Genomic DNA, 10,151 nt, shown 5'->3' on the forward strand with positions numbered 1-10,151 from the left:
ACTCCCTCCTGGCAGAAGATGAAGGCCCGAAACAGGACCTGTCACAGAAGCTGTTAGCTTCTGTAGTCACACTCTCACCTACACAGACTAGTCTCAGAGGGATCCAGGAACCAAGGTGGCTCCCCCAGGTGTTCCAGCAAAGCTCTCCTTGGCAGGGCGGACACCTCTCCTCTGGCAGGGTAGGTGCCCGGATGTCTGGAGCCCAAAACGTGGTCTGTCTCAGAAGCTGTCCTCTAGGGACCTTGGGGGTTTCCACTGACTCTGTGTCCAGGTGACCAAGTGCTGGCACCGACTGGAAGGGACTTATGACCCTGGTCAGGCCAGGTTTCCTGCTTCTCTAATGCTGTTCAGGTTCTGTGCAATTGGATTGGAACAGAAGTTGTGTTCCACTCACGGGTGGTCCTAAGATCGCGTGGAGAGTCCTCTAGGTGACCTTGGGGGTGTAGAATTCCAATTTTTAACAACAAAAAATAACAGGAAGCAACAATGACTTTTCCTTAACATCTCTTAATATCAATGGACTCAATTCTTCAATAAAAAGACATAGACAAACAGACATGTTACATAAACAGGACCCAACATTTTGCTGCATATAGGAAACCCACCTGAGGGACAAAGACAGACAATACCTTAGAGTAAAAGGCTGGGAAACAATTTTCCAAGCAAAAGGTCCCAACAAACAAGCTGGAGTAGCATTCTAATATCTAATAAAATCAACTTTCAACCTAAAGTTATCCAAAAAGATAAGGAGGGACACTTCTTACTCATCAAAGGTAAACTATTCCAAGATGAACTCTCAATTCTGAACATCTATGCTCCCAATGCAAGGGCATCCACATTCATTAAAGAAACTGCTGAAACTCAAAGCACACATTGCACCTCACACAATAATAGTGGGAGACTTCAACACCCCACTCTCATCAATGGGAGATCCTGGAAACATAAACTAAACAGAGACACAGTGAATCTAACAAAAGTTATGAAACAAATTGATTTAACAGATATCTACAAAATTTTATCCTAAAACAAAAGGATAGACCTTCTTCTCAGCACCTCATGATACCTTCTCCAAAATAGACCATATAATTGGTCACAAAACAGGCTGCCACAGATACAAAAATGTTGAAATTATCCCATGCATCCAATCAGATCACCATGGACTAAGGCTGATCTTCAACAACACCATAAATAATAGAAAGCCCACATACATACGGAAGCTGAACAACACTCTACACAATGATAACAGGGTTAAGGAAGAAATTAAAAACTTTTTAGAGTTTAGTGAAAATGAAGCCACAACATACGCATGCTTATGGGACATAATGAAAGAGATCCTAAGAGGAAAACTTGTAGCTCTGAATGCCTCCAAAAAGAAACTGGGAAGAGCACACACTAGCAGTTTGATAGCATACCTAAAAGCTCTAGAACAATAGGAAGCAAACTCACCCAAGGGGAATATAAGGCAGGAAATAATCAAACTAAGGGCTGAAATCAACCAAGTGGAAACAAAACTAACTATACAATCAATCAAACCAGGAGGTGGTTCTTTGAGAAAAACAACAAGATAGACAAACCCTTAGCCCGACTAACTAGAGGGCACAGGGGCAGAATCCTAATTAACAAAATAAGAAAGGACAAGGAGGATATAACAACAGAAACTGAGAAAATCCAAAAAATCATCAGATCCTACTACAAAAGCTTATACTGAACAAAACTGGAAAACCTGGATACAAAGGACAATTTTTCTAGACCGATGTCAAGTACCAAATTAAAATCAGGTTCAGATTAATAATATAATAATAATATTAATAATATAAAAAGTCCCATACCCCATAAAGAAATACAAATAGCCATTAATAGTCTCCCAACCAAAACAAAAGCCCAGGACCAGATGGGTTTAGTGCAGAGTTCTATCAGACCTTCAAAGAGGACCTACTTCTAATACTCCTCAAACTATTCCACTAAATATAAACAGAAGGTACACTACCCAATTAATTCTATGAAGCCACAATTACTCTGATACCTAAACCACACGAAGACCCAACATAGAAAGAGAAATTCAGACAAATTTCCTTTATGAATATCGTCGCAAAAATACTCAATAAAATTCTCTCAAACAGAATCCAAGAACACATCAAAACAATCATCCATCAGAATCAAGTAGACTTCATCCAGGAATGCAGAGATGGTTCAATATGCTGAAACCCATCAACGTAATTCACTATGTAAACAAACTCAAAGCCAAAAAACACATGATCATCTCGTTAGATGCTGAGAAAGCATTTGACAAAATCCAATACTCGCTCAGTATGAGCCCGAGCAGAGTCACTCAGGAGAGGCAGAAAGATGTAGAACTCAGATTGCATTAGTCAGTTTATAGAGGAGTTTTGACCCGGAACAGCTGAGTTGAACCAACCAGTAAGAGCACAAAAAGAACTAGGAAGGTGTTCAGCAGCAAGTCACAAAGGCAGAAAACATACTAGGCCTAGATTAGACTGTACAGAAGCTAGAAGCTTCAGGGATAGGCCTATTTTTGCAGATAGAGCAAGAAGCTTCAGAGAAGACAATTACATGAGGAAAATAAAAGTTTCTATTATTTCCTGAGTCAAACTCATGACCACAATTTATAGCCTCACCCACTGGACTACTAGACTCTTTTATCTCACTGCTCATTGCCATCAGCTTTCATAAAAGTTCATGTGGGATCTCCAATCGGTGGCTCAGATCATCTTTACACTCCTGGGCAAAATAGAGCCATTGGTCACTGTTGTACTACAAAATCTGTGAGGAATAGATTTACAGTAGAGGCAGGTAGTTTTGGTTTGTTCTTTAGGGAGGACTATTGCTTCAATGTTAACCAATATGTTATAGTAAGACAAGATCTGACAACTCCAAACAGATCTCCAACAAACATTTCTGAAACAGCTCCTTGGTGCCTCTAGCCAGTGGATCATTGACAATCCAATATGTATTTGGATATTACCCTTTTTAACCTCCCTTCTCCTTCTTTCTTAATCTAGCCATACCCTGTCATATATACTTATCTAGAATTCTTTAATAACCAATCCAAAACATTTCTAACCAGACTTTTAAGTAGTTGCTATTACAGGTTTACCAGTACCTAGATATGAATCCAAATTCAGGGAACTGTGAATAAAACACCAATGGTAAAAATCAAGTTTGTCCCAAGAACTTTGATGCCTGAATTCAACATGAAGTACTCTATTGGTAACTTATTCATGCCCCATCCTGATCTCTGGGTTTTTAATTACAGTAAACACAAAAGAATGTGTAAGCATTAATAAATCCATTTGTAAAGTTTGTTGTCCTTGACTCTTGACTGCCAAGATACCTTTTTCCCCAAAGATGGAACACTTAAATACCCTGCCCATCAGTAAGAGAGAAGTTACTCTCATTTAAAGTATGTCTTCATTTTCTTTAGTAGCTTAAAATATAACCATTCTAAATATCTAATTGTTTTTTTATATTTTATCCAAGAGAAATTCAAATCACCCCCCAGAAGCTCACTGGATGGTTCTTTCCACGTGCATTACGCAATCATCTCAGCAGTTTTTATCACCATCTTCAAGATTCCTTTCAAAACACTTTTGCTATGTTAGAGAAGTTTTGCAAACAAGTCTCTAGACCATGAATCAAGCTTGCAAAACCAAGCATGGGAAAACAGATTAAATATTAACAAATTAATTCCTGCCTTTTCTCTAATGTGACAACCGTTTATGTCAAAAACATTATATCTTTCAGATGTGCTTTAAAGATGTCTATAGAGAAAAAGAGGCAAAATAGTATGTTTCATTGATTCAACAAAATCGGTGTTTTTGAATCATGCCACATTCCCCTGTTGAGCACTTTGAACCTAAATGAGAAATGTACACAGAGTAAGTGACAGCCACGTGTCACTTGGTTAGCACAGAGTTGTTTAAACAATTGCATCAGCTCCCAAGATCACAGAGCATACAAATAAATCCATATCAACCATCAATGCTTATGAAAACAGCACGTTGTACTTTTAATTAAGTAGAGAAAAAATGTGACATCTCCCCCTGTTTAGCATCCACATGATGAATGGGAGCACACCACACTCATTCTTAGGCAAACTTGGCCACACCTGTGGACCATTTCATCGTTTGTTTTATTTTAAAGATACATGATGGAAAGTCTGCTCTCAAACTTTTAAAGAACACAGCACAGAATTGCTAAGTAGGTGGGTAAGCAAACTACAAAGCAGATCTCTGGAATCATAACTACCTTACCACATGGATGCTCTTTACTCATTAAGCAGAAATGTTAAGTAGGGGGCACCCTTCAGTTGGTGGTCCTTAATAACATCTCAAACATGGGAGGATATAACTCTATACAAAGTGAATAAACACACTCACACACACTCAGTATCCACATAGTTTGTCCTTAGAAGGAGGAACAAAATACCCATGGAAGGAACTACAGAGACAAAGTTCGGAGCAGAAACTGAAGGAAAGGCCATCCAGAGACTGCTCCACTTGGGGATCCATCCCATAGACAGTCATCAAACCCAGACCATTTTGTGGATGCCAACAAGTGCTTACTGACAGAAGTCTACTATAACTGTTTTCTGAGAGACTCCATCAGTGCCTGACAAATACAGAGGTGGATGTTCACAGCCTACTATTGAACAGGATCCCCAATGAAGAACCCAAGGAGCTGAAGAGGTTTGCAGCCCCCTAGGAAGAACATCAATATGAACTAACCAGTACCCCCAGAGCTCCTTGGGACTAAACCACCAACCAAAGAGTACACATGGTGGGACTCATGGCTCCAACTCCATATGTAGCAGAGTGTGGCCTAGTTGGTCATCAATGGGAGGAGAGGCCCTTGGTCCTGTGAAGGTTTTATTCCCCAGTGTATAGGAATGCCAGGGCCAACAATGGGAGTGGTTGGTTGGTGAGCAGGGGAGAGGGGTAGGGGTGGGATAAGGGGGTTTTGGAGGGAAAACCAGGAAAGGGGATAACATTTGAAATGTAAATAAAGAAAATATCTATTTTTTCAAAAGGTATTTAAAAAAGGAATATGCATGTTGCTCATTCCATCTACTCTGTACTACTGGATTATGGAAACAAAAGCTTTGCATTACTATGGCCAGTTGAGCAGTACATACATGAAGAAGCCTTAGGAAGTGGTCCTCTTACAGGTGCAGGTAAATGAAACTGCAGCAGCAAGTCTTATGTAAAGCACCTACTTCCAGAATCCTCAAATCACCACTAGCTATGAGAGACAACCTATTGAATGACTTCGAGCTGGAATCATTTCAGCCAATAGCAATCCAAGAAAGAAGGTAGAGAATCTACAATGACTTGCTTGATTTCTAGCAAATTGTTTACTTTGGTTTGCTTCTTTCAATCAGAAATCATAGGAGACCGTTCTAAATGCCACCCGTTACGTCTGACATTTACAGATATACTTTGATTTCCTACCTTTAAGGTACATGGAATGTGCCCCTCTGGGAAAATTTATCTGGGCATCTACATTACTCATCCATGTGGTTTTACCATGCAAAACAAGTTTGGAACATGGGCACACCCTTCACCAGCAATATAGCCAGCTTGTGAGTTTAAATGTATTCCAAGCCTAGACTCAGAAGAAGAACAGGAAATTCAAAACATGAGTTCTCTCTTTAACAGAGGCAGCTGTGAGTGGCCCCAGTGTCACTTCCTGCACCAACCATATGTAGAGAATGGGGAGATGGTTGTAGGAAAAGCTAGTTTTCCACACTTGAGACATTTGCTTTGACCTAAGGCTTACCCAGAAGATTTAAGCTCTGTAACACGCAGTCCTCTTGAACCCGTTTCATCCTGTTTATCTCCTCTGTGCACTTTGTCCTCTGGCTACTTGTTTCTGTGTCCACTAGTCTATAGCAAAGAAAAAAATATCCTTTTAACTTATTGATTGATGCTTTTAGTTTGTTTTTTTTTTTTTCTCCTGCTTTCCTCTTTCTTTTGGCCAGAACATTAGCTATATTGGTTTCAACGAAACACTGTCCTTCCATTTACTGGAAATTGAAAACATAAAGATCCTTATATTCTTCCCCAGCTATTAAATATGATCTCTGGGAACATACATGGATAGTTTTCTGTTTAATTCTTTCACATCTTAGTAAGATAAACTATACTTACAGATATTTATATGTTCCCATGTGTAGTTCTTGTATAAGAAGGGGTACTGGGCTCTGTCAGAGAAAGGATAACTAACGTCAGATAGCTGTCTCAGTTAGTAAAATCATAGCAGTGCTTGCAAAGGACACATGTTCAATTCCCAACACACCCTCTCATAACCACCTATAACTCTTGTTCCAGGGGACCCCACACCCTCTTCGGACCTCAGACATGACACACAGATATAAATGCAGACAAAATACTTATAAAATAAGTAATAATTTAAAAATAACAATAAGGGGAAACAGAAGAAATGTTGAGTAAAGGGATGTAGGAGAACATCTGTGTATTCACATCATTCTCTTGCTGAAGAGAACAAGTGACCTGCAGAACAATTAAAGCATCATAGTCTTCCCAAGAAGAATAAAAAATCAACTATAGTCACCATGAAGATTAAAAACAGAAATTAAAACAGAAGTGAGTGAGAAATCGGTGAATCCAGTTGACCTTTGAGTCTGAGAATATGAATGGGAGGTGCTTTGCAAAGAAATTAATCAAGAAAATAAATAAAATACTTCAAGCCTTAGGTCCTGGAATATATCTGGGTGCAGAGACAGCCCTGCTGTACCTCAACACTGTAAGCACACACCACAATCCAGCAAATGTTCACTGTTGCTGTTCCCGATGACTGTTTTGAAACACAATGTGCTGAGCATCCTTAATGTATGCTTTCTTTCTATCACTAGAAAAGGAGGAATGGGGGCTTCAATGGCAGCAGCAGCAAACAAGAAAAGCAAGAGAGCAAGAGAAGGTATTTCTGCAGGATTGGGTTTTTAAAAAGAAGCATAGTGGAAGAGGAATGTGTGTTAGGATGAGTTGGCAAATCCTGATTGGACGTGTTAGGCAAATAATTGTGATTGATATTTTCCTCAGGAATGAGACAGTGGCCAAATAAGGGAATAGACCTTGTGAGCTAGCTTTCAAAATGCAACATTTTTAGCAAGGGAGATCAAAAGTGGTAAAAGGACAAAAATTATAAAAATATTTACCATGTTCAGGCTTGGGCTTGTCATGCTTGGGCTTGCTAGAGACCCTTCATTCCCATCTTTTTGTTTTATTATTGGGTCGTTGTGTGTTAGGCAAGTGGGCATCCTTTTCCCTGTGTGATTCCTGCTGATGCTGGAGACATCATTGTTAGGGTACCCCCAAAAACTGGAATATTGGTCAATTTTGGAAGGGCAGACTGGGACATTCAATGTCCAGGTTCTGTGAAACTGCCTGAGACTAGGGAAGTGTAGTTTGTGAAGCTGGACCAGGACATAAATTCAGAGGAAACAGTTGCAACTGGGGTTGAAGTTTCTGGAGCAGTCTGTAACTAATTTATAATCTGTTAAAGAGGGAATAGGGACAAAGATAGTCTTAAGGAGTTTAGGGGAAAATTATCTTACATTGCACAGTTGAACTTTTATTCTCTTGGTACCAGTAGTGGGCAGACAGAAGTCTCAAGACCAGGGCAGGGGGTGAAAATCCCACCATAGGGATACTCAGGTGGGGAAACTAAGGTTGTTGGTAGATAGAAGTACTTATGTGGGTGGGGTTAGATTTAAGTTGATTTCCTGAAGCTTATAAAAAATTATAGGTTTATGAAAGGAGTTAAAAGTGTTAAAAAGTTAACATTATATTTGTTTGTTATCTGTATTGAAATTCACATTGCGGAAGGTTTATGTTTTTGAGTCAGTAAAAGTCTGGGGTCCCAAACAATAGCATGGAGAGAAGGGAAGAAATCAGAAACAAGTTTTATTCATCTTGACTCACTTTCTCTGACCCCAAATCCTCATAACATTTTTTAAGTTTTTCTTTTTAAAAAATATTTCTTAGGTATTTATTTATTTATTTATTTATTATTTTATTTACTTCTGTCAAAAATATTGCCCCCCTTTCTGGCCCCCCTCACCGAGTTCTTCCCCTACTGTTCTTCTCTCCTCTTTGCCTCTGAGAGGGTGCTCCCTCCCTGAGTATTGCCCCACCCTGGGCATCATGTTTCTACAGGATTAGGGACATCATCTCTCATTGAGGTCAGACAAGGCAGCCCTCTGCTCCATATGTGCAGGGCCTCTCAGTCTCAGGGAGCTCCCAGGGATCCAGGTTAGTTGACACTGTTGTCTTCCTGTGGGGTTGCCATCCCCTTCAGTTTCTTCAATCCTTCCTCTAACTCTCCCCTAGGGGTCCCCAACCCCTGTCCAAAGCTTAGCTATGAGTATCTGTCTCTGTCTCAGTCAGCTGACGATAGAGCTTCTCAGAGGATGACCATACTAGGCTCCTGTCTGCAAGCACAACCCAGCATAGTCTCAGGGATTGGTGCCTGCCCCTGGGAGAGATCCCAAGTTGGATCTGTGACTAGTCAGCATTCCTTCAATCTCTGCTCCATTTTTTTCCTTGAATTTCTTTCAGACAGGAACAATTCTGAGTGAAAACTTTTATAGGTGAGTTGATGTCCCTCCACTGTGGGTTCTGTTGGACTACTAGAAATGGTCTCTTCAGGTTCCATACCCCCTATTGGGCATTTCGGCTAAGGTCACCTACATTGAGTCTTGGGAGCCTCCCAGGTCTCTGAGACTTTCTAGGTATTTCCTCTATGCCCTGCAGCTGCATATTTCCATTCAAACTCCTGGTCTTCTGGGCCTTTCTCCTATCTCACTGAATACCAGATCTTGCCCTCTTCTTCCCCTTCTTCTCCCCCTCCGACCAAAGTATCTCTCTCCCACTGTGTCCCATGACTAATTTGTTCCCCCTTCTGAGTGGAATTTAATCATCCTCACTTACTTTCCTTCTTGATTAACTTTGTTGGGTCTTTGGACTATCAAGGGTATTCTGTACTTTTTGGCTAATATTTGCTTATCAATGAGTACATAACATATATGTCCTTTCGGGTCTGGGTTACCTCACCCAGGAAGATATTTTCTAGTTAGATCCATTTACCAACAACATTCATGATGTCCTAGTTTTTAATAGCTGAATAGTATTCCATTGTGTAAATTAATCACGTTTTCTGTATCCATTCTTCAGGTGAGGGACACATGGGTTGCTTCCAGTTTCTGGCTATTATGAATAAGACTACTATGAACATGGTAAAGTATGTTTCTTTGTGATATGGTAGACCATTTTTGGGTATATGCCCAAGAGTGGTTATAGCTGAGTCTTCAGGTCCAAGTACTTCTAATTTTCTGAGAAACCTCCAGATTGATTTTCAGACTGGTGTACAAGTTTGCAATCATACCTGCAGTGAAGGAGTGTTCCTTTTCTCCACATCCTCACCAGCATGTGCTTTCACTTGAGTTTTTGATCTTGGTATAAGATGGAATCTCAGGGTTGTTTTGCTTTGTTTTTCTGTAATGACTAAGGACTTTGAACTCTTCTTTAGGTGCTTTTGTGCCATTTGAAAGTCCTCCTTTAGCCGGGCATGGTGGTGCACACCTTTAATCCCAGCACTCGGGAGGCAGAGGCAGGCAGATTTCTGAGTTCGAGGCCAGCCTGGTCTACAAAGTGAGCTCCAGGACAGCCAGGGCTATAAAGAGAAACCCTGTCTCAAAAAAACAAAAACAAAAAACAAAAAAACCAAAAAAACAAAAAAAGAAAGTCCTCCTTTGAGAATTCTGTTTAGGTATGTACCCCATTTTAATGGGTTATTTAGGGTATTTTGTATTGTTTGGGTTTTGTTTTTGTTTTTTTGTTTTGGTTTTTGGTATTTTTTTTCTTTGGAGTCTCACTTCTTGAGTCCTTTATAAATTTTGGATATTAACCATCTGTCAGATGTGGGGTTGGTGAAGATCCTTTCCCAACATCTAGGCTGCTATTTTGTCCTATTGACTATGTCCTGTTGTGTCTGTCCAGCAGATCTCAGCCTGAGTTTTAGCCTGGAAAGGCATTTTGGAAACCTGGAAGAGAAGAGGGGCTAGGCGGCAAGAGAAAGAAATGCAGCTAAGACAGGCATTCTGATCAAAGCTC

At 40.1% G+C, this 10,151-nt stretch overlaps 1 protein-coding gene across 1 annotated transcript in view; it reads right to left on the reverse strand.

Moving 5' to 3' along the window:
* Positions 1-5,816: 5,816 nt before the first annotated feature.
* The window catches only part of LOC110287585 (endogenous retrovirus group K member 10 Gag polyprotein-like), a 7,601-nt gene continuing 3,266 nt past the window's right edge, over positions 5,817-10,151 (reverse strand). The window contains 2 exon segments of the mRNA XM_021154156.2: positions 5,817-5,903; positions 6,168-6,220. The gene's annotated coding sequence lies outside the window, so the exon portion shown is untranslated.

This window comes from Mus caroli (genome assembly GCF_900094665.2).
Source record: "Mus caroli chromosome 6 unlocalized genomic scaffold, CAROLI_EIJ_v1.1 6_unlocalized, whole genome shotgun sequence".
Lineage (NCBI taxonomy): Eukaryota > Metazoa > Chordata > Mammalia > Rodentia > Muridae > Mus > Mus caroli.